Source organism: Mirounga angustirostris, unplaced genomic scaffold (assembly GCF_029215605.1).
Source record: "Mirounga angustirostris isolate CCGP_5_RB_7025 unplaced genomic scaffold, mMirAng1.0.hap1 SCAF_12, whole genome shotgun sequence".
Classification (NCBI taxonomy): Eukaryota; Metazoa; Chordata; class Mammalia; order Carnivora; family Phocidae; genus Mirounga; species Mirounga angustirostris.
Window position 1 is genome coordinate 58,591,344 of NW_026991720.1, and position 26,532 is coordinate 58,617,875.

At 35.9% G+C, this 26,532-nt stretch overlaps 1 protein-coding gene across 2 annotated transcripts in view; it reads left to right on the forward strand.

Moving 5' to 3' along the window:
- The window catches only part of AGMO (alkylglycerol monooxygenase), a 377,885-nt gene that overhangs the window by 83,407 nt on the left and 267,946 nt on the right, over positions 1 to 26,532 (forward strand). The window lies entirely within an intron of this gene.

Sequence of the window (26,532 nt, forward strand, 5' to 3'; positions counted from 1 at the left end):
ATATAGGGAATTTGACAATCTGAAAATTTATTCCTTAAAACTATGATTGCATTGAATGACCTTTGGGTTTTTTTTTGTTTTGCCTGGTACAATTTGAAAGGCTCTACCTTAGATTATGGTAGTTATCAACAGAGTTGATAGCAATTGGTTAGATTCTGGATATATTTTGAAGCTAATGCCAGTAGGATTTGCTGACATTTTTTATGTGAGTTGTGTAAGAAAGAGGAAATCTATAAATGCTCCAAAAACTTGGCTGGAGAAAATGAGTGAATAGTGTCATTTATTTAAAGAGAAGATTTGTGGATTGAGTAGACTGGGACATGGGGCTGCGGATTGATTTACCAGTTTTATCCCCTCTGTTTATAGAGAATAAAAAGGGGTCAAATAGTTAAGTAAAATGCCATGAAGCCAGTAAATTTTAGTGCCTGTTTTCAATCCAACTTTAGTCTCACTAAAGATGTAAGTTGTGAAAGAAATGAGATTCTCTCATACATTACATTTGTAGTTCTGTGCAAAGAAAGTGTTGTAGGACCAGAAGGCGAAGAAGACTAACTAAAGCAGGACTCATGGCTGACTCTATGGACTTGGCTATCCTTAACACATTGGTCTACTGTCTTTGTCCCAATTTTAGAAGAGACCAGCAATCCTCTCTTCCCTATTAGGACATTTGGACTCAGAATGATTTTCTTGGTTGAATGTTTTTGGGGATTTATCTGCTTCAAGCGGTAAGAAAAAAAACAACAGAAAATTCCCTCACAATTCTAAAGGATAGAAGCCTGAGATCAAGAGGTCTGCAGGGTTGGTTTCTTCTGGGGCCTCTCTTCTTGGCTGACAGATGGCCATCGTGTAGTCCCTGTGTGGGTCTTTTTTTTTTTTTTAAGATTTATTTATTTATTTTAGAGATAGGGGTGGGGAGTGGGGGTGGAGCAGAGGAAGAGGGAGAGAGGGAACCTCAGTCAGACTCCCTGCTGAATGCAGAGCTCAACTTGGAGCTCGAGGCTCAATATCATGACCCTGAGATCATGACCTGAGCTGAAATCAAGAGTCAGATGCTTAACTGACTGAGCTACCCAGGTGCTCCCAAGTTCCTGTTTTTATATCATCTTCCCTTTGTATGTGTCTGTGCCCTAATCTCCTTTATAAGGATATCCATCATACTGGAGTAGGATCCACCCTAATGATCGCCTTTGAACATAATTAACTCTTTAAAAGCCCTGTCTTCAAAAATAGTCACATTCTGAGGTACTGGGGGTTAGGAGTTCAACATGTAAATTTTTGGTGGACATATTTCAGCCCATTAATAAATAAACAAGCTGACTGAGAAAACAATAATGTTCTCACTTCATGAATATACAGAGAGCAGCTTCATTGGCTTGAGGAAGAGGCAGTGTTTGGTGAGGGGGGAAAAAGGCACATTTAGAGTCAATGACACCTGGTTTCTAATCCACTTAATCTTTCTAAAGCTTAGTTCCCTCATATGTGAAATGGGAATAATAATCCTTTCATTTTTATGTGGTTATCAAGCTTGAATAAATAATGAATTATGATACCTCATAGAGTCAATACTAAACACTAAAACGCTAACACTGATTTTAAAGATCATATTTAAAGTACTCCAGATTTGTTGACTGTTTTTTCCTAAAACATTCTAAAATATTACAATATATTTTTCCATGTTTGTACAAATTAGAAATTATGTACAGAAGTCAAAAGAATTAGTTTAAAATGTATAATTTTTGGAGTTGAATTAATTTTCTAAGTTAATTAAGTTTCCAAGTTAATTTTCTAAGTTAATTAAATTTCTAAGTTTGTTTTTCCTTATTTGCAGTATTCAAATAACAATAGAAGAATCCACATTGGATCATTGTGAGGCTTAAATAGATTACAATTAAGAAAACACTTAGTGAAGAGCCTGACACATAATAAGTAAAAAAAAAAAATTAACTTTTATGTTATCTGGTCTCTCTGTTTATATAATGTATTATCTATAATATAACAATATGAAAATTATTATGTTTTCCTTAAATGATAATTAATATACATTACTTGTTAAAATAATTATTTTTGTCAAAATGCAGTATTAAGTTTACTTATCCTCATACGAACATTTTTTTCTCATTGTTACCTAGAGATAACAATAGAACTTCATAAAGGATCTTAAAAGATTTATTACATAGCTGTATCATTGGGTATATGTACACGTGTACTATATAAACTAAAGCTAGGGAATTCTGATTATATGAAACACATCATGTGGATTTCTATTTATTAAATTTTAGTGAAATTGTCTTTATATTTAGTAAGATGCATACATAGGAAAATGAACATTTTAGATCTCAACACAGATGTATAGGCAATAGGGAACACTGAAATACATAACCACAACATAACAGGAACTCATTGGAATGACAGTAGATATTGCTTAGATTTTAAATTAATCACCACCTTTTCAGTGATTCTAAATACATACTTCAGCATATATACACATCAAAAACTTCAGCAAGAAGAGCTAATGAATATCACTCTTGAGGGGTTTTGCCAAAAGTTTGTGGGTAAAGGATAAGTACTGAATTTTACTAAAATTTAAATGTAAGGAGGTTGTTTTATAGGTGACATGAAGTTTTGCCATTTTCAAATCCTGTAGGACTCCAGATTCTTCACTGGAATTAGATCTAGTAAAATAAAATAATTGTGAACATATTAAGGCCAAATAAGTGTCGGACCTTCTTGTCCTATTAGACAATGAAAACCTGTCACTTAATGAAATATTAACAGTGATTGACATTTACTGAGTTCTCTGAGTGTTTTTAAGTATTTCTCATACATTTTCATATTTAATTTAAAGAAACCCAGATGTTTTCTATCCCAACACTTTCACAAAAGGGGAAACTAAAACAAAGAGAGTTTAAGAAACTTGTCCAACTCTCAGAGTTGATGTGCCAGAGTGTGGATATTTTGACCAGAGGCCATTGATTTCAGATTTCAGAAATGGGCTTTGCCATTTCTTTAGTGTCTTAGTAAAATTAAAACTTTTCATTAAATACAACATATATGAATATCAACATCTATGCAATCTACCTATTTTAGGTTGTGTTGATATATAAATCCTTAAATATCTTGGCAGGAAAGAAAATTTAAAGTTAGTGATTAGGTTGTTTGTGTCAAAATTTTTACTGAAAATAAGGATTAAGCTGCATTAGGATAAGATAGAGTAGGACTCCTTTCTCTTCTCATGCAATGTTATACTCTTATTGTAGTCCTCGAGCCTAGATGGTGTTTGTTGGCTGATTGACTTGTGATGTGATACTTTTTGGGGCTGGGCATCACAATCACCTTGGAAGCTTAAAAAAAATTAATACCTAGGTTATAAACAGAACCTCTGAAATTAGAAGCTCTAGGAGTGGGGCTTGGGCTTAGATGTGGTTTTTGTTGTTGATGTTGTTTTAAGCCACCCAGTCTTATTTTTATTTTATTTTATTTTATTTTATTTTTTAAAAGATTTTATTTATTCATTTGACAGAGAGAGCACAAGCAGGGGGGAGGGGCAGGCAGAGGGAGAGGGAGAAGCAGGCTCCCGGCTGATTAGGACTCTGGGATCATGTCCTGAGTTAAAAGCAGACTCAACCAACTGAGCCACCCAAGTGCCTCGCCACCGTCATTTTAATGTGAAGCCCAAATTGAGTAACACTGATTACTCACTAAAGATACTGACAGAGAGAACAAGCAGCATGTTATCTCTTTTGAAGACGAATTGACAATAATATGTATTTAAATATTCTAGAAATAAATAAATAAATAAATATTCCTAGAGTTGTCTATGTGTATAGTTGAATAATTAAATGTATATTGAAATGTAATTCTGTCCCCAGATACTTCACCATGAATCGTCCATTTTAAGGACTTTTTTTTTTAAAGATTTTATTTATTTATTTGTCTGAGAGAGAGAGAGAGTGAGAGAGGCAGGCAGAAGGAGATGCAGGCTCCCTGCTGAGCAAGGAGCCCGATGCGGGACTCGATCCCAGGACCCCTGGGATCATGACCTGAGCTGAAGGCAGACGCTTAACCGAGTGAGCCAACCAGGCATCCCAAGGACATTTAAAAAAAAAAATAATATTAGTATCCCTAAGAAATTGAACAATAAATCTGTTACATCATCTGATATTCAATTCATTTTTTAATTCCCCTAATTATGCCAATAATATCTTTTATGAAATTTTAATTAAATCAAATCAATATTTACCAAATAGTTCTTTTGTCTTTTTTTTTTCTTGGCAGCTTTTGAGTTGAAACTGTCACCCCATTTTTTAATGCCATTTATATCTGAAGCATCCAGGCCAGTTGTCTTGTAAAATGGTCCACATTCTAAATGTATCTGACTATTCTTTCCTAGTATTTCTTAACTCTACCCTCTGACCTCTGAGTAGTCTGCAAACTGAATGTTAGATTTGGACTCCAGATTGATAAGACTCAGGATAAATATTTTTGGCAAGAATAGTTCATAAATAACGTTAGGTACTTCAGATTAGAATTTCCATAAAGCAGGCTGCCACACCATTATGTAAGATAATGAAAGATTATGATTGCTTTAGCCAAAACCCATGAAGGCACATTTTCCCCTTAATAAGAAATCAATATATAGGGACGCCTAGGTGGCTCAGTCAGTTAAGGGTCTGTGTTCAGCTCAGGTCATAATTTCAGGATACTGGGATCAAGCCCTGCATCAGGCTCCTTGCTCAGGGGGGAGCCTGCTTCTCCCCCCGCCCGTCACTCCCCTGCTTGTGCTCTCTCTCTCTCTCTCTGACAAATAAAGTCTTTTAAAAAATCAATATATAAGTGTGTATGTGATTGTATATATATCATATATGTGTGTATGTCTGTGAGATAAACATAACAAATTTCTAGGAAAAAAATTGCATATCCAAACTGATTCAATAACCTAAGGAAAATATGAATTTTCCTACTGACCATTACAAATTTATTCAGGGGGTGTCTGGGTGGCTTAGTCGGTTAAGCATCTGCCTTTGGCTTAGGTCACTCAGGTCATGACGGGTCCTGGGATCAAACCCAGTGTTGGGCTCCCTGATCAGCAGGAAGTCTGCTTCTCCCTCTGCCCCTCTGCCTACTTGTGCTCACGCTCTCTCTCAAATAAATAAGTAAAATCTTTAAAAAAATTCTAAAAGAATTCATTCAGTTGTCAAAAATTAGCAATTTTTGTATGTAATCAGCAATTAACCTATACTTTGACATGAGTCTGTTCTATTTTTCACCAAACCTTTCATATAATGATTTTAGCTTCCATTTCTGAAAATTGCCTGAATTACCATTAGCATTATGGGGGTTGCAAAATGATGATTTTATTAAAAATGTGTTATTCCTTTTATAACCATTAGCTGGCATTTTTCTGTGTCTTATGGTGAATAGACATAGAATATGTGTGTAGTACATATAATTTCATATTGATATCTCAAATTCAATTTTAATATTTTAGCATTTGCCCTTGACTTTTCATATTTGTATTTATATTCTCTTAAACTGAAAATCTTGACTTGTAATAATATTAATGTACTTATTTCCTATGTTATATAGTACACAATAAATCTTTTATAGAAAAATATCAAACTAAAAATTCACTGATAGAAGTTTAAGTTGTTTTTCAGTTTTGTTTTTTCTTTAAAGTGTATTCCATTATGAATGTAATCAGAGAACTCTTCAAAAAATTACTTGAAATACTTTGCTCTGGTTATGGTAACAGTTTCATATATGGTTAAATTAATTTGTTTCATTTATGTTCAAGTGTTTATATTTACCTTTAATTTCATGGTACATAAAATAATTCAGAAGCATAAAAATATATACTCAGAAATATTGTTCCCATCCTTCCTTTTACCTATTGCAACCACACTATCTAATTAACCATTTTTGTAGCTACTCTTTATTCTTCCTGTGCTTTTAATAAAAGCATAACTACATCCACCAATCCCCCATGCACATAAACATACACAAACATATATAAACATTTAAAGCATAAGTATTTTAAAATATAAAACAAGCAGGTACGTACATATAGCTATGGACATAATTGAATATAACACACCCATAGCAGTATACACACAAACCATTAAATTTCTTAATCACAAGTCAAATCTCCTATTTTATTGTCCTTTTATTAAGATATGTGTTAAACTCTTACACTATGATTATAACATTTTAAATTATTCTTGTGGGGCGCCTGGGTGGCTCAGATGGTTAAGCGTCTGCCTTCGGCTCAGGTCATGATCTCAGGGTCCTGGGATCGAGTTCCGCATTGGGCTCCCTGCTCCTTGGGAGCCTGCTTCTCCCTCTGCCTTTCTCTCTCACTCTGTCTCTCATGAATAAAAAAAATAAAATAAAATAAATTATTCTTGTGATTCTGTCACGTGAGGCTGAGCTATTAGGTGTACACATATCCAGAATCATTACTTTTCCTTGATGATTTGAAAATTTTAACATTATGAAGTGTGAGATCCTTCTTTTTTGAGAGTACAGATCCGCATTGGTGTTCAAGCTCCCTCTTTTCTATATTCAAGTTTTATTTACTTTGTCAAAGAAAAGACACTTGCTTAATAACTGTGTGGACTGTCAATGTCTGTTTTTTCATATGAAGTCTTTGTTCTTTATTCTGTAGAAGCAAATGTTAATGGATCACATGCCCCTCATCCTCCCATGCTCCTTTCTCCAGGGCCAGAAGGAATTCAGACTGCTTATTTTTATACTTACTGGTATCCTGGGGAAAAAGGTAAAGAAGAGTTTATAAAACCTGGACAAAAGAAGGATGTAACTTTTTCAGTTCTCCCAAGGGCTGAATCTTGGCTGACATAACTGACAGTTTTTGGACATACAGAAGGAAATGATGAGTTGGGCTAAATGTCCAGATGTGTGCTCAACAGATGTATAAGGTTACATTTGAAAAGGCAAGGAATGCAATACCTGTATCTTTAGAGAGGAAGTTGTAAATAGTAAACACATAACTCAGCTATCAACTGTAGTCTGATTTTTAAAGATTTTCAGAGTAACAAATACTTTTTCATCTCCTTAAAGCATTTTAGCAGTGCTTAGAAAAGTCCTTATATATGTAAAATCAGTTCAAAAAGATCATAAATTGAAGTAAATCAAATGGAGACTTAGATTATAATTCTCGCTTTATCATCTTTAATATATGGTTGAGCATTTTTGATTAGTTTATTTTTACCATCAAATGAAAATAGACTTTTTTTAATCTTTATTCATCTATACCTGGGAATTTCTTGCTTTTCTTAGTGCTAAGCATCTTCATAAAAACCTTGCAAATATTCTATTACCTATGCTAAGGAAAACTATTGAAGAAAAATAGCACAATTACTCCATTTCTTTTCAATCCTATAGAACAGTGCCATTTTTTAGCAGTTTATTTCTGAATTCTCTTAAGAACCAAGATGAATAATGTCTTAAAATATCAAGCAAGAAAAGTGGAGTCCTTTCTACATGAGAGAGCTATTGTAGCACTATACTGGAATGCTCCAGTTTAGAATAGATACTGCCCTCATTCAAATATTCATTCATATACATCAAAATATTCTTTTCTGTTCTACATGGTTACCATGCCTTGCATGCTTCTTAGAAGCCAAAACATACATCCATGGGAATGACAACACAGCACATCCTAATTCGGGAATTTTAAAGGCCTCTGGGATTTAAAGTCGACACTTCTTTGGCTGAGCTCCAGCACACAACTGAACTGGGAAGAAGAAAGAAGCCATTTGGGTTCTGTGTTTCCCTCCATCTCATGTAGTTCTGGAGAGAAAAATGATGTCCAAGGTAAAAGTATGACGTCTTGCTCAGATTGTAAAACGTTAATTTGAAATTAATTAAGTAGGCAATCTTTAATAAAGAGAAAGTTGTCGATGGAAATTCACCTAAGGGTTGGACCAGTCAGACTATTAGTTGGACTACCTTATAGTAGTCTCAGGAGCACAGAAAGTGATTCTTCATATTGGAAGAGAAATTTTAGAACTCACAGCATTTTCTTTTCATCCTTTGTAAACACAGCCAAAGGAGGAGCTACTTCTCTAGGATTTAACTTCCTCCTATTTCCGACTGGTGGTGGGAGCAAGAAGTGAGGAGGAAAACTACAGAAAGAGGAGTCGAGAACTGGATAAGATGTTCAGGCATCAGGGGGTTCATTGACATTTCCCCTCTCCCAGGACAGCCTCCTAATGTAACATAGATGTTGCTTCCCTTGATTGTGTTTAAGTTCAGAGATGGGAGTGGGGAGGGTGAGCAAGCTGCCAAAAATGTTGACCTGTTTCTGGAAGAGTGTCTACATTTCAACCACTACCTCCAAAGGCCATAGGGAGGGATGGTTAGTTTAGTTATTCTTGCAAAATATACCACTACAAGTCTTTTTCTTCCCTCACTGATATTAAGTAGCTATGCATATGACATTACTCGTCAAGATATAAAAACATTTTCACATATTCATATGCTCTTTTAAGACATTCATTTAGGGGCAGCTGGGTGGCTCAGTCGTTAAGCGTCTGCCTTCGGCTCAGGTCGTGATCCCAGGGTCCTGGGATCAAGCCCCGCATCGGGCTCCCTGCTCAGTGGGAAGCCTGCTTCCCCTCTCACACTCCCCCTGCTTGTGTTCCCTCTCTCGCTGTCTCTCTCTCTGTCAAATAAATAAATAAAATCTTTAAAAAAAAAAAAAAAAGACATTCATTTAGTTTCTTTCCTGATCTTTAGATGCCTTTACTTTCCAGAGAGGCAGTTTCATCAAGAGGATAAGAGGAGAGATTTTAAAGTCAGACTTGATTTCAAATGCTGACTCTATCATCTATTAATTATTGTGACCTTGTACAAACTACCTAATCTCTCTGAGTCTCAATTTATTAATTTTTAAGATGTGCATTAATATTACGTACCTCTCAAAATGTGAGATTCAATGAAATAATTACCTGTTCAAAGACTGGCACATAGCAGTGATAATTGTTTTAATTGTTATGACTCCTATATACAATAAGAATGTGGCAACCATTCCAAGAACTCCAGAATTCCAGACTGTAAGAGTTAGTGCTCATTGATTAAGATGCTTTGTCTCACTGATTCCATATAGCCTCAGAACTTTTTCTTAACAGGCTACTGTAAGCAACTACTTCCAAGGATGGAACTTACATTCTGACACTTTATAAGAATATAAAAAGATGAGAAGGGATCTTGTCTGACTCGTCTTTGAAAGGGCAACATCAAGTACTAGGTGGTATATTCTATATGTTTGTAAGTATTTTGTGAACTAATATTCTGTATGAGTACTAGTAATTATACTACTTTGCATTTCCATTTTATGTTTCTTTAAAGATTAAAATAATACTTTTCCCTTATCCCTTAAGCAATCAAATTGTTTGATTTAAGATATTTAATTTAAATGAAATAATACTTTTTAAATGATTTAAGAGATGGTATTTTCATTACAACGAAAAAATTAGATATATTTTTACTTCTGAATATCTAGTCAGGAGAAGCAGGGTAGGTAGAGTTAGTGAGCCAGGAGTTTCTGAGTTCCATTTTGGACATGTTAAAGTTGAGATGTCTATTAGACCCTCAAGTAGAAATGTCAAGGAGCAAGTTTTATGTAAGATTGGCATTCAGGGAAGAAGTCCAGGCTGGAGATATAAATGAGCACATCTTTAGCATATTGATGGTATTTTAAACTCTGAGAAAGACTGAGATGCAAAAGAATGAGTCTAGAGAGAGAAAAATCTCCAAAAGCTGAGACTTGTGGTATTCCATTGTTTGTATTTAGAGGTACTAGGGGGAAGCAGCAAAGTAGACTGGAAAAGAAACAGAAAAATCACAGGAGGGTGTGGTTTATGGTCCTAAAAGAAGGTGAAGAAGGTGTATCAAGGAGAAGCTCATGATGAAGTATGTCAAATTCTGAGAGATTCCTGGTTTAGAAACAGTAGGCCAGGTTACTGGGACTAACTTCTTTTCTGAGGGCAGCTTAAAACTTCCGGATGAATATAGAAGCTGTCTTAATGTTTTCAGAGAGATATCCAAATAGTGAGAATCATTAGGCCGAATCTTGAAGACAGTAAGGACACAGAAAATTAAGGTAGCGTTCCAATCCATTTTTATTGTTTGGGCATCTGGTAGTCCTGAAGAGAGTGTGAAAATGAGTGGTGATTTTGGTTTTCTTTGGGAGCAAAGGGGTAGAAGTTAACCTAAGACCTCAGAGAGTCAGGGTCAAACAGATATGAACCAACACCATCACTCACACACCCACCAGAATGGGGGAAAATTGTCTTGATGCAGGGAAACAGGGGAAATCCAGAAATATAAAAGCAAAATTAGTCTCTAAGCATTTGCAAATCACACACCAACCCAAACAGATAATCACAGCCAAAATGTACCCTGCCAGATTTACCTAAGACCTTTGAAGCCATGAATGTAGTTCAAAGTGGTGCTGTATTTTTATTTTTTATTTATTTTTTATTCTTATGTTAATCCCCATACATTACATCGTTAGTTTTAGATGTAGTGTTCCATGATTCATTGTTTGTACATAACACCCAGTGCTCCATGCAGAATGTGCCCTCCTCAATACCCATCACCAGGCTAACCCATGCCCCCACCCCCCTCCCCTCTAGAACCCTCAGTTTGTTGCTCAGAGTCCATAGTCTCTCATGGTTCGTCTCCCCCTCCGATTCGCCCCCTTCATTTTCCCCTTCCTACTATCATGTATCATATGACCTCACTGATATGAGGAATTCTTAATCTTGGGAAACAAACTGAGGGGTGCTGGAGTGGTGGGGGGTGGGAGGGATGGGGTGGCTGGGTGATAGATATTGGGGAGGGTATGTGCTATGGTGAGCGCTGTGAATTGTGTAAGACAGGATAGACCTGTACCTCTGAAACAAATAATACATTATATGTTTAAAAAAAAAAAAAAAGAAGATAGCAGGAGGGGAAGAATGAAGGGGGGGAAATCGGAGGGGAGACGAACCATGAAAGACTATGGACTCTGAGAAACAAACTGAGGGTTCTAGAGGGGAGGGGTGTGGGGGTAGGGTTAGCCTGGTGATGCGTATTAAAGAGGGCACGTTCTGCATGGAGCACTGGGTGTTATACACAAACAATGAGTCATGGAACACTCCATCAAAAACTAATGATGTAATGTATGGCAATTAACATAACATAATAAAAAATTTTAAAAAAAGAATTGCTTAATATCACAGTCTATTCAATGTTCAAATTTATCATTGTCTTATAAATGTCATACCATTTTTGCAGCTTAGTTTTTTAATAAGGATGCAATAAAGTCCTTATCTTGCAGGGGTTACTTTGTTAAATCTCATTTAACTGTAAGGATCACTTCTTATCTCCCCCTTTTTTTCCCTTGCAATTTATTTGTCAAAGGAATTGTGTCTCTTCCTCCCACATATATGCCTATCTGGGTTTGCTGATTGCATCCCCCTGGTAAACTGTACCATATTCCTTTGTCTTCTGGAATTCCTTATTATTTATTTATTTACTTACTTACTTATTTATTTTTATTTATTTAAATTCACTTAGCCAAGGTATAGTACCTGTGAATTACTGGTAGAATCTAAAGGCTGGATAAGATTCAAGTTTGGTTTTGGGGACAAGATTACTTTATAAGTGGTATTGTTCTCTATTGTTAGGAGAAGCATGCTGTTGTATTTTCTCTCTTTTTGTGAGGGTGGCCCTGAGAATCACACAACCAGTCCTTAATATCAATGTATCTCCATTCATAATGGTTTTCTGAAGTTCCTCAGTAGATTCCTCTGGGAACAATATTTCTTGACTTTTTGTATGCTGATAACAGTGTGTCCTTGGCTTTTATACTTGGAAGTCAGTTTAGCTTCCTATAAAATTCTGGGCTCACATTTTCTTTCCTTGAGTATCTTAAATATGTTTATTTATTTATTCCTTTTCCTTCTCTTTCTTTTTTCTTCAAATGAGAGAAATCAAGAGTGGGTCTTTTAATAAATTGAACAGAAATTTTATTTCCTTTCACAAGTGACCCAGTCAAATCTCTGATATGTGAGACCATGATCCTTTTATTCATTTTATGGGAAATTAGTTTTCCTTAAATTTAGGTGGAAGAGTTTTCTTACAGTAGCTCTCTTAACTTCACAGCACTCTCTCTCTTTTTTTAAAATAAATGTTAATGTAACATGTATTTCTTATATGTTTATATAACATTAACATTTTATATATGATTTATATAATTATGTACATATAATTTTATAATTTTATATTTTATACTTTCTTAGATATCCCAACTCCCAACTTTTCTTCTCCCGCTTTTACCTGAATTTTTCATTTCCTGTGCTCCTACAGCATTTTCCTATATCTAGTGGTATTGAAGTTAATATGCAGTTGAAGGAGATGATTTCAGGTACAGTATTAGTACAAAACAAATATTGCTTGAGAAACTTGAGTTTTGATTTTGTCCCGCAAACAAAGATACAGGAGTAAATAGTGAATTAAATTTCAGAACAAAAACAGGCAGAAACACACCACCTCGTATTATCTGTAGTTCCCTAGCAAGTCTCGGCGGAGGGAATGCATGCTTTCCAGTCATCTGGCCACCGAGAGGGGTAGTGTCAGAAACACGCTATCTAGAGCACCAGGGGCCGACTGGTTACCCGCACAGACTTGGGAATCCGACTCTGGGCGTCTGAATCCCAGCTCTGTCACTCAGAATCTGTGCAACTTAGGCAAGTTTTGAGGTAAATTCAAGTCACTGAACTCAGAATTTCTTTCCAGGCAAATTTCATAATTTGACTTTACTTTTGAATATAATAAAAATCAGACAAAACGCAGTGAAAATGGAAATGAAATTCTTTCTAGGTAGTTTTGATCTTTACAAGATTAAAATTGTGTTTTCCTGTCCTTTTATAATTTGCCATTGTGGCAGTCTAGACTTTGGCAACTTTGCCAGTATGTAGGTGGATACTTCATTTTAAAATCCTGAATTTTGTATCATGCTGAAGTTATTAAGCTTTAAAAAGTCATCAGACAGCTCATCTGAGAGTCATTTTTATTTTACTTCTTTAAAAACAGAAATAAAGGGTTTATTCGGAGTTCTTAGACTTCTTTTTATTAATAAATTAAACAAAAATATTTCCAAAAATTATGAAGAGATGGGAATTATGCAAGACATTTTAAAGTTACATACTACATGGGGATTTAACATCAGTTAATTTTTACAGAAGTAGGCATATTGATGATGTTTCTATCAACTCCTCCTCATCCCCATCTTACAACTCTGTAGCACAAGTAGCTGCTTGGTGCCTGGTTTTGTTTATTTTAGAACCACAAGTGGCTAATTGGAAGGAAGAATGACATAGTCCTGGTTCAGATGATATAGAAATAACATCTGCCTACTTGGGTGAAGTGGCAGAGAGTAGTTTTAGCTATAGTCTTGAGTAAGCACAGGTATCTATAAATTCTGCCAAATTATTGATTGCACTTCAACCAGACAAAACACATGTTAGCTTTATAGTATCTTCTATGAATACCAGGTCTGTGTCTTACTACATGTAGCTTGGTTGTATGGTCTATCCTCCATACTGCTCATAAATCCTATTGACCTTGAGAAGAACAAAAAGAAGAGTAAACAGCCTTTTCTCCTGTTATTTTAAATGGACACTTTCTCTCTTACACTGAGTATAATAAAGGATTCTGTTTATTGATGTCTTCATTATGACATGACAAAATGTAGCAGTTTGATAGTAGGGGATTTGATTTGAAGCATGGATAACCCAGAGATACAGCTCTGTGCCCACTGGGGATCATACTGGGGGAACTATATTAATGTCTTATATAAAAATCATAGAATTGACATTATAAAATTGAGGTCATGGAACACATAATAATCCTAGAGGAACCACTTCAGAGAAGAAGGAATGCTTACTAATAATACTAAACACTCAGCAATCTTTTTTGTAAAGAGATGAATAGTGAACTGAGTATTTTGCACTTATTGAGGTAATATTAGAAAATGATTGCTCTCCAGTTCCAGGTTGGGGACTTTTTTCTAGGACCTGTGACAGGATGTTTTCTCTTAGCCTTTTTTTTTTTTTTCCATTTTAACTAGAAAAGGAAAATCTTTCTTGCCAGATTTTTTTTAACCCCGTCTAACTAATAAAATTGTATCTAAGAATGTAGTTATTAGAAAGTACTGCTATCTATTTAAAACTTACGGAAACACTTAATTTTTAAGGCAACATTAACTAGGGTTGAATTATGGAGCAATTCCTCCGGAAGTTCATGTCAGAGGAATGTTATTGCCAAATAAATCCACTATGATCAGTTGAGCGACAGTGAATAGGAAAAGCACTTAAAATAATTGGACACTCAGGGGTACCTTTACAAAGTCTGTTGTGACATGTTAGCTGTGTCACTCCCATTAAAACCAGTGGGGGTTTTGAGGTTGAAATTCATCTTTACAGATTAAAGCCTTCCTTCTTAACACGTGGCACTGTAGAAACTATCAGAGAAGCCCAGGGTTGGAACATAAATGTTCTGTGGAAAGTAGTGATACTAATTCCCCCCCCCACAGTTGTCTTTATAAACTTTCTAATTTTTAATGCATTCAACTGATTATGGAAGGAGGTGTATTCACACTAGAATTTATGCGTAAAAAGCATCATTTTTATAGTTGATATCATGGGTCAGAAAATAACTTTTGCCTTTTAAAGTGTTTTCTTATATTCCATCCAGAAACATATCCTTTTTAGATCTCCACTCCCTCTGCTGGTATTCAGATAGATGCCTAAATTTCTTCTAGGAGGGCTAGAGAGAGGGCTTTTACACAAACTGTGTAAATTGTCTCTATGATTGCTTTGGGGAGGATTACAGAAGGAAAGAATGATTTTTAAGACTACAAAGAGCCAGTCTCCCTATGTAATGTGAGAAATGAAAGTATGCTTCTTTTACTTATTAGAAAAGAAAATGTAATATAGTTCTTTTATTATTATTATTATTTTTTAAGATTTTATTTATTTATTTTTGACAGAGACATAGCGAGAGCAGGAACACAAGCAGGGGGAGTGGGAGAGGGAGAAGCAGGCTTCCCGCAGAGCAGGGAGCCCTATGCGGAACTCGATCCCAGGACCCTGGGATCACGACCTGAGCCGAAGGCAGACGCTTAACGACTGAGCCACCCAAGCGCCCCTATTATTATTTTTTGATTGGGGCAAGAAATGTGATTCGTTTGCTATCACTGATTTTAGAGAATTTTTGTGATGTTGTCAGAGAATACTAATCAGTGTTTATGTTCCTTGCATGCCCTGATTCATGTACAAATCAAAAATGTTTCTATTGCAAGTCTGTTTCAAGGATACTCAGATACAATATTTGAGAGATACAATTCTTGAAAACTATATTATTCAGTCAATAAATACTAGATAGAATAAGTGAGTTTGGCCTCAAATCCCTGCTATGTCACTTAACAATTGTAACTTCTTTTATCTTACTTTCTTTATGTGTAAAATCATGGTAATAAATCTTTGCTATCAAGGTTGTATGAACAGTAAACAACGGATTGGATGTTTACCACCAGCAATTTGTTTGTCGATGGTCTCTATCCCAGATTAACAGATACACCTTCTAACCTGCCTCAAAGAACTAAACGAATAAGTAAATTCAGAGAATAAATGAATGACTTAGAAGTAGTGGGCCATGGTGGCTCTGATTTGTCCTGGTTTTCTGAATCAATGCTTCAATTCCAAAAATAACACCAATGATGGTTGGTGTAAGGCACTGGTGTGAACAGGCAAGAGAGGGCATGTGAGGAAAGTTAGTCTTGTTATCATCACTTTATGTCCCTACATTTAAGCCTCTATTACTAGCACAGAGTCAGAAATATAATACATGGTAGAATTTCAATTTGAACACATACCATCAGGCATCAAATTCAATGTTGTTGTTTTTTTTTCTATCACACTTACACTGCCCTGCCCATTAGTGACTAAATGCAAAAAGAAAATAATGTACTCTTTTTCTCTAAATATCTTTGCCTGATTTGCTTTCCACAATTTTTTGTTTCTGCCTAATATCGACTTACCTAAAGCATTGTTTTTCATCTTACTTGCCAAACTGAAGTCTTCCTTTCTGCAGTCCATCATTTATTCGTTAGAATACTTTGCCCTGGCATTTCCTAGGGTGGCCCTTACAGAATCCAGGGGAAGAGATGAGGGGAACTTTATGAGGAGCAACACAGGATGCAAATGTTAGCCAGAACCTTGAAGCCATCAGTGACTCTCTGGAGAACTGACCTGTGAGCTGAGGACCACTGCTTTGATCATTTTAAGAGGCCCATTGTTTATTACAAATTGTCTTTTTCTCCAAGGTGACAGCAGCAGTATATATAATTATAAATTGCTTCCCAGCGTCCTGGCTCTGGCATTCACCCATGCTGCCAGAATGTATGTAGGTGCTGGGGGTGGGTAGTGAAAGAATGTTTAGAGATGAAGGAGGAGGCGCAGGGCTGGACACAGACTCTTCTAGTCCGAAACTGTGTAAAAGAGCAGGGAATTCTGGAGAGGTGAGAAAAAATAAACTTGGCCATCTAATTATAGAATGTCAATTCTAAAACACTTCAGAGGTCGTTTGATTTAAAACCCTTATTTGGCAGATGAGAAAATGCATGCCTAGAGAGGATAAGTTGATTAATCTGTCATCCAAAATCTGATATATGCTTAGATGTGTGAACTTCAAGACTTGAAACATCTTACTGCCTCTGACTTGTTCTTTCCATTTAATACTTGCTGAATAGTTTTGACAAAATTGATTTCAAATGCAAAATTAAATTACAATATTAACTAAATATAGAATTAATTTAGCCCCCCTTATAGGGAAAGCTTTTGGAAACCACTTAAGTTCTTCTGCAGTTCGTTTTGGTTTATTCCCTTGGGATTATTTGCTCTTGGATTATTGCATTTTGACAGACCCTGTTTTTCAGAGTTTTCCTGTCTTTCTTCTTTTATACTTTCTACTCTGTCCAATTATACTCATCTGCCTATTAAACACAGAATTACTATCTTCAGTCTATTCTTGATTTTTAAAAATGCAAATGCTACTGATACCCTGTCTTGTCCCTTTGTCCCTACAAGTCTGCCACTTAATGCTCTCAGTGTGTGTTGTTGTATGTCATTATTTCATCTCACACCTTGCTTTATAGGATGCAATAATGGAGTTCTTATTTATCAATTTAATTGGACCTAAAATCAATGATTAAAGTGATTGAGTCATTAGTCACATACATCATTATTATTATTATTGTTTTATGGAAAATTTCAAATATATGCAAAAGTGGAAAGAATGCAGTAATAAACACCATTACCACTAAACTCATTACCCTGTTTCAAAATTACCAACCTTCTGCCATTCTTACCTCACCTATCACAAGCACAACCTTTTTTGCCTGAAATATTATAAAGCCAATCTGAAACATTGTATTTCAACTCTGAATATTTATTTGCAACTATAATAATAGTTTTGTTTTAACATAACAATGCCAGGGCACCTGAGTGCCTCAGTCAGTTGAGCATGGGACTCGATTTCTGCTCTGATCATGATCTCGGGGTCATGGGATCGAGCCCTGAGTGGGGCTCTGGGCTGAGCATGTGGCCTGCTTGGGATTCTCGTTCTCCCTCTCCTTCTGCCCCTGACCCGCCCCCCTCCTCCCCCGCCAAGCGCGGGCTCTCTCTCTCTAAAAATAAACAAAAACTAAAAAAAAAAAAAAAAACCCTCAAATAATAACAATACCATTATCTCACAACAACGTGTAATAATTCCTTAACAGCATCTAATGAACAGGTTTTTTTTTAACAGTTGATTGAATTAGAATCTAAACAAGGTCAAACAGTAGATTTGCATCAGATGTCTTATATTCTTTTTAAATCTATCTAACAATCCTCTCTTTTTCTTTCCATTTATCTGTTGAAAAAACATGTTATCTTTTTTTATCTGAAGACCTGCCCATATTTAATTCTCTTAATGACATTTAACTTTTATTTTCCATCACTGTAATATTTCCTAAAGCCATAATTAGTTCTAGAGAATTGATTAAGTTCAAGTTGAATTTTGGGAGAGTGGGAAGAGGGCAAAGATACTTCCAAGATAGTGCTATCTACACTTAGGTTAACATATCATGACTAGTATCAGGTTGACCCGTCTATTATGAAGGTCCACATCAACTCTCAATCTAGTGATTGTAGTACTTGGTGACAAAACTTTCTTAACTCATGATCTTATCAGGACTGCAAAATGGAAATTTTATAAATACATTATTTCTCCTGCATTTAATATTTATAAAGAAAAATTTCCCCTCACTATATGTTCAGTTAACTAACCAGCTAGTGAATTAGTTTAGGAAAGGCAGGGTAAAGGCTTGGTCCTTTCCTGGAAATTTTCAGATTAATGAATTGGTATCTTTTTAAAAAAAATTTATTTATTTATTTGACAGAGAGATAGAACATGAGAGCACAAGCGGGGGGTGGGGAATGACAGAGGGAGAGGTAGAAGCAGACTCCCCACTGAGTAGGGAGCCTGATGTGGAGCTAGATCCCAGGACCCTGAGATCATGACCTGAGCCTAAGGCAAAGACATTTAACTGACTGAGCCACCCAGGTGTCCCATGAATTGGTATCTTAGCAAAGATGATCCACGAGTCTGTTTTGCTTTTTGGAATATCATAATAAAATCTTGGCTTTATGAGCTTTCAAAAATGTATTTGTTGTGTTAAACCCTTTAGACTGATCATTTGTTTCCATATTTGAATATCCTATGACCTTTGCTGTGACCTTGTTAGTCTGGTAACCTTTTTGTTTTTAGGCAAGATAAGCTGTACTAGCTTCATCATGCACATTTTTTTTTTTTTAATTTTTATTTTATTTTATTATTTATTTGAGAGAGAGAATGAGAGAGAGCATGAGAGGGGGAGGGTCAGAGGGAGAAGCAGACTCCCTGCCGAGCAAGGAGTCCGATGCGGGACTCAATCCCGGGACTCCAGGATCATGACCTGAGCCGAAGGCAGTCGCTTAACCAACTGAGCCACCCAGGCACCCCATCATGCACATTTTCTGACCCAGACCTGGAATTAACTATTTCTTTAAAAAGTTCTGATTTAATTTTAGGGGTCACACTCCACGTGCTCGGATGTACATTGTCTGGAGAGTGTCAATGTTTACAGGCCATTTTAGTGGAAAGAACTATGAAATATTTTTCTTTCTTTCTTTCTGTATTTTTTTTTAAAGTCTTTTTTTTTTTTAAAGATTTTATTTATTTATTTGAGAGAGAGAGAATGAGAGAGAGCACATGAGAGGGGGGAGGGTCAGAGGGAGAAGCAGACTCCCTGCTAAGCAGGGACCCCGATGCGGGACTCGATCCAGGGACTCCAGGATCATGACCTGAGCCGAAGGCAGTCGCTTAACCAACTGAGCCACCCAGGCACCCATTTTTCTTTCTTTAAAAAAAGAAATATGGGGAATTGTAAAAAGTTGATGGGATTTCCATGTCCTATACTCGACTTTTTCTATGAATTTGGTATATTATTAGAATAAAAAGTAACACACACACAAATATATGAATTTATACTGATACTTACAAATAAAAATAAATATTATAGCGTTTTTGCTTCTTGGATTATGTTTTTTTAATATTTTTTACTTAAGGGGCGCCTGGGTGGCTCAGTCGGTTAAGCGTCTGCCTTCGGCTCAGGTCATGGTCCCAGGGTTGTGGGATCGAGCCCCGCATCGGGCTCCCTGCTCCGCGGGGAGCCTGCTTCTCCCTCTTCCTCTGCCTGCCTGCTCTGCCTACTTGTGCTCTCTCTCTGTCAAATAAATAAATAAAAAAATATATATATTTTTTACTTAAAATGAAAATTTTGGTTCCTAATGACATTAAAGTAATTACTTATCTACTATATTCTCTCTAAAAACGAAGTAATTTAATCTTGAATAATTTTAAACTACTTTGTGGCTCTTTTTGTCCTTTTGATATGTCCTACCAGGGACAAACATGCAAAATACACTATTTAAAATAACTAGAAAGAATGGTTTTTTGGTATTTCATTAACAGGAAATTCAGTTAAGCCCACTTGTTAATTATTTTCAATTTTTAAGCTTTGCTTTTTAAAATTTAAGCATGTTTATTATTTAGATAAAACATTTGCATCTAAAGTCAAACTGTAAAATAATATATATTCAGAAAGAATTTGCTTTCACACACCCCATGCATGCATACACCCACCTACTTCTCTCCTTCCCCATGTAACTAAACATTTTTATTAATTCTTATTTTCAAAGTTCAATTGCTCCATTTAGGGAAAAAAAATTGTGTGTGTGTGTTTACACATATAATCTCTACTCTTTTTCTTTGCAAAAATTGCTACAGTAAACATAATCTTGTACATTTTTTTCATTAAGTAATATATAATGGAGATCAATTTGAAGAAGCTTATTGAGATCTGCTTTGTTCAATTACAGTTGCAAAATACATTGTGGGATGTATCATCGTGTATTCAGGCAGTTCACTATTGCTGGACATTTGGATTATCTCAGTCTTTGGCAACAATAGCCTTGTCCATATATTCTTTATTGTTTTTTGGCAGTATATATCTAAAATAGTTTTTTAAGGGGACCACAAAGGGAAAATGAATATGTATGTTTGATAGTTATTGCAAAATTCCATTACAGTGGCGTTGATCCATTTTGTATACTCATCTGCCTTGTATGAGAACATGTTTCTTCATAGCCTCGCCAAAAAGAGCGTATTGTCAAACTTCTAAATATTGGCCCATCTGATAGCATCTCAGTGTAATTTTAATGGCATAGAGACCCATTTGGAGCAATCCTGCATACTCTGATTTTTTTATGCATATATACCTGTCAGTAAACCCTTTCTGAGATAAGCATTTGCTTCAAAGCTATGTTCAGTTCTGTGTAACACAGAGGGCACACATAAAGGGAGAGCCTGGAATAAACTCTTTTATAGATGGCTGCAGTGGAATAAAAACCTTATTTGCATTGTTCTCAAATTCACCACGAGATTGGGGAGGGGAAAAAAAGGTCTAACTGTGTTGCATTGGTATTTTTATTGATCACTTCCTGGGTGACCACTTAATAATGATCCTCTTTGAAAAGATGTAAGAACCATGACTTGAAATTTTATGTTATTCATTTTTAAGCACAAGAATAGAAGAATACTTGTGACTCTATGTACCTTCATATTTTCCACTCTAAACACTTCATGATTCATGCAACTTCCTTTCTTCTTTGAGGATGACAAGACTTTTTTTTATCAATCTGATTTTTTATTTAGTTATCAAATGAAACTTTTTACAGTTTAGATAACTGTTGCAAAAGAGTTTAAAATTTATAAACAGTGCTGGGAAAATATACAGTAGATGTCTTCAAAAAGTACATTTCTCACTGTTTCTCATTTATATTCCAAAAATACAATGAAACAAGAACCAGACACCCTTTACATGTTTGTACCTCTGATTAAATTAGACACTTGTGGTAAATCAAAATGTATTTTCTAAGTGAAGGAATAGGAAGCCAAATTGCTATTTGGGCTGGAAAATTTTTAGAGAAAAAAATAAGCACATTGTTTTGATTTGGTCAATGCATCAGTAAGTTTAATTTTCCAATTGACTAGAGAGATGCTGTAATACCTTCTACAAACATGATTTGTAACCTTCTAACCTCTTTTATTCTGAGCACACAGAATTAAACTATTTTTCATGTGTAACAAACTGCAGAAACATAAGTATGGAAAAGTCATTCTTTGCTTCTATGTATACAAGTAATTTAAACAATATAAATAAGCAGAATAATGTCTCCAAAAAAAGGCATTCGTCAGTTTTCTTATGCAAAAATTAGAGTTACACTCAAAACCATTAAATAGACCCATTAACTACCCTTTTTTGTTAATATACAAAGTAAATTATTACGATTACATTTTTCCACCAGAGAAAAACTCTTGCAAGGAAGAAGTTATTGCAATTTATTTTTTGACCGATAAGAAATCTCAATTATTTCTTTTTAAAAATGATCTTTTTGGACAGCTTATTTTTTTTCTAATAGTAGGTACAATTAACATTTAGATAGCCAAATTAGTATTCTCTATAAGCTTTTGACATAGTATGTTTAATTAGTCTGATCTAATTCACTGAGGGGAATCAAGTAAACTTACTACATAGGTAGGCTAAGTGTGTGTGTCTTGGGGGGAGTGTCTTGGGGGGAGGACAGCCTATATTGAATAATTTGAAGAGTCTTCTTACCACCAAATATTTCTCCCACCAAACCTGATATGGTATCCAGAAAAAAAATTTTTGAAACATACTTTTGATTAAGGGCATTGGCTTTTAAATATATTTGTCAAAATCTCTTAGTAAAGTTTCTAAAACTTCATTGCTCAAATGCCACCAGCTTACTCTTTAAGAATCTCCTAGAGATGGACTCAAGACCCAAGAATATTTTTTCTTTGCTTTAAATGTTGATTTGATAGATTTTAAGTTTGGGGAACCTCTGAGTTAAGGAACTATAATCTTCACATTCTTCTTTTAAACTGAAATTGCCCTATGGTTGTAAAGAGAATATATATTGGGATTCACAAGTCAGGTGAGTCACAGTGTTATTATGATTATGGAAAAGATTTTTTTTGCAGTTCTTCTGGCTTCTCTGTGTTTTTATAAGTATCCTGTCTCTTTATGATTTCTCTTCATTATCAAGACATGGTTTTAAAAAGAATCTAATAATTGTGAGCTTTAGAGTTAATACAATTCAATGTGTGTATACTCCCACTATTTATGGGAATGTCAAAAGAATGGTTATCTAATGGTTAAATAAGGATATATCTTCTGAGCCTTCCCTGTCATGAGATATGATGCCTTATTTACTTGTCAAAAGCAGTTCAGAGATTCTTTACCCCTTGATGATCTTTGTACCTGCATTTATAGAGTTCTTTACTAGTTAGTTAATTAGTTATCTTTAGAGTGAGATGGTGGGGATGGACAGAGGGAAAGGAAGAGGGAGAATCTTAAGGAAGCTACATGCTGGACAGGACTTGATCTCACAACTCTGAGATCATGGCCTTGAGATCATATCCTGAGCCAAAATCAAGAGTCAGACACTCAACCAACTGAGCCAGTTCACTGCTCCAGGCACCGGAGTTCTTTACTATTTAAAATATACTTACTCAACTATGTTTTTATTTGATGCTAAAAACAAATCCATGTGAAATACGATAGTTGTATTGTAGAAACAAAGACTCAAAGAGGTAGAGGGGATTGGAAGACAATACAAGCAAGTGGTTACAGTTTGAGGCTTTGGAGTGTGACAGGTCGGGTTTCAAATCTTGCCTGCATCATACAACCCTGAGCAAGATACTTAATTTTTCTGACTCACCTTTTCTCATCTGTAAAATAGGAATAATAGGGTTGCTGTGAGGAGTAAATATGTTAAAATGATTTTAATAAACAACTTGGTGCTCAATAAACTACAAAAAATATTTGCCAAGGATGTAGGACTACTAAGGTAAGGGTGGTGGTTCTCTGACATCGAGTTCATTGTTCTTTCCTCTTGAGCATGCCTTAGATACTTTCCATCAGATTCATTCCAGATGTTACAGCTAGCAGAGAGCTGGGCAAGAATGGACTATAACAGAGAAGTTTTGAGAGTAGAGAAATAGGCTCATGGCTAGGGACATTGTGAGGGACGCAACTTAGATACCAATGAAGTTTGGGGTAACTGGGAATGTGATCGTTAATAAAAGTGTGAGTGACTATGAATAATGGGTATTACTCAAGGACTGAGGTAACTGAAATGTGTCTTGCTAATTTCATTGAATTAAAAAATATTTAGGGGTGCCTGGGTGACAGTCAGTTAAGCGTCTGCTTCGGCTCAGGTCATGATCCTGGGATCGAGCCCCGTATCGGGCTCCCTGCTCAGCGGGGAGCCTGCTTCTCCCTCTGCCTGCTTCTACCCCTGCTCATGCTCTCTCTCTTTCTGTATCTGTGTCTCAAATGAATAAAATCTTTAAAAAAATATTTAACCAGTATTTTATTACACATATTTTCAATCAACTAGAAAAATGGAAAGAATTGCCCAGTGAACATCCACATAAACATCCACTTACCATCTCGATCCTACAGTTGACTTTTTGTTATAATTTGATCACATATCTGTCCATTTGTTTATCCTCACAGCAGTTGCATTAGGCAGAATATCAGCATTTTCACTGGTTTCTTAAGACTCTATTCTTATAAGACAACAGGAAGATTGAGTAAGGTGACATCAGAACTAACAGTGGGTTCCATTACAGGACAGAAACCTTGATCTTAGGACACCCATGTCTTATATAATAGACAGTAAGCATCCCTTTCCTTCGCTATAAACAGAATCTCTATCTGAGACGTGGTAATTTGCCATTTTGTTGACTTTGACTCACAATATGCCCTACAAGGCTGATGTGCAAAGTCAATCATTTATCCAGTGGTAGAACAGGGGCGATAGTGATCAGGCATATCTCAGTTATGCTTTGTCAAATGCTTTTTTCCCTGCCCATGTTATTACCCTCTTGAGATAGCAGTATGATCACATGGGAGCTGAAGTCTTTCCACTCATCTTCAGGATAGGTGTGATGATATTTGCAGTGCTGCTCAGGCTATGCAAGGCAATATCTAATAGTATTCTTCTTTAATGTGTTTTTAGTGTATCGTAGATATTATGGACTGAATGTGGTTGCTTCCTCCCCGCCCCCCCAATTCATATGTTGAAACTCTAATCCCTAATGTGATGGTTTTTGGAAGTGGAGCCTTTGAGAGGTAATTAGGTTTATATTAGGTCACGAGGGTAGAAACTTATCATGGGATTAAAGCCTATAAGAAGAAGAGAGACCTCCCTCCCTCTCCTTTGTACATGCACCCAGCAAAGACCATGTGAGCACACAAGCAAGAAGGCAGCTATCTACAAACCGGGAAGAGGGCCTTTACCAATATCTGAATCTGGCAGCACCTTGATCTTGGACTTCCTAGCCTCTAGAACTGTGAGAAATAAATGTCTGTTGTCTAAGATGCCCAGTCTATGGCATTTTCTTACAGCATCCCAAGCGGACTAAGTAGATGTGTTTTAAAAATAGAGGTATTATTTGGGGTGCCTGGGTGGCTCAGTCGTTAAGCAACTGCCTTCGGCTCAGGTCATGATCCCAGGGTCCTGGGATCGAGCCCCACATCAGGCTCCTTGCTCAGCGGGAAGCCTGCTTCTCCCTCTCTCACTCCCCCTGCTTGTGTTCCCTCTCTTGCTGTGTCTCTCTCTCTGTCAAATAAATAAATAAAATCTTTTTTAAAAATAAGAAAAATAAAAGATAGAGGTATTAGGAAGCTATGAGCTATAGGAATTTAAAATCAAAACTACTTTTCCCCCTTAGATACTGTGTAAGGCCTATAAAATCCCCCCTTCCATTGTGAAGAGAAATGCTGTAAGATCGTGTTTGGTAAGACAACTTGGGTGTCAAGTAATTCTAAGCAAACAATATTTTGATGACATAAGGCTAAAGGAATCAGAAACATATGGGCCACATTATTTCTAAAATACTTTAGAGCATGAACATGAAGGAGAAAGGGTAGTACTTGGAAGGATGCCAAATCCTATTGGTACTGCCAAACCTAAGTTAGTTTGAGAAGAAGAGGGGCATTTTACAGCTCCAAGGGGGCAACGAGAGCCTTCTGAGCCTTGAATTTAAGGTGATGGAATCTTAAAAATCTAAAGCACAAGGCAGAATGCTGTTGAGGCAAGTGTATAATGGCAGAGGCAGTGGGAGATTTTACTTTTGCTTCTGAAAGTTGTATTTGCAAAGTCTTTTTTTCTGTTTTGTTGTTGTTGTTGTTTTTACCCTAAAGCAAGGAAAATGAAAAAGTCATACTTTAGGTTATACTGGCATGGTAAAATTTCTAAGGTTCTAGGGTCATCAAATTCAAGGCAACATCAATTAGAAGGTATTTATAATTAGTGACAGCTGCCTGTCCATCCACCTTGTGAATATTGGTTAATAGACTTGCAAGAATGACTGTATCACTATGACAGTTTCTTCAGGACACTGTGTTTGGTCTGGTAAGTTGTGGCTGTGTCCCTATAAAATGGAGCTCTTGAGTTAAGGCTTTCCCATAATACTTAAGAGGGTATTCATGCATGAGGCATTTTCTATAAACTGGCTGCTTATCATAATTATCAAGACTAATGATGAAAAAGGCAACCTTTTCTCTGCTCAGACCCTCAAGTGCAGTGAGTGCACATGGCACTTGGGCCAGGAGCTCCTTTGCTAGATGGGCTGTGAACAGCTTTACTGGGCACTTGTGTAAACGTTCACTACAGCTGTTTCAGCTGACACAAGATAATTAGTATAAACACTCTACAACATCATTTCATGTATTTATACTATAATTGCACATTTTAATTTCAGTCATTAAACATATTTAGAGTGCAT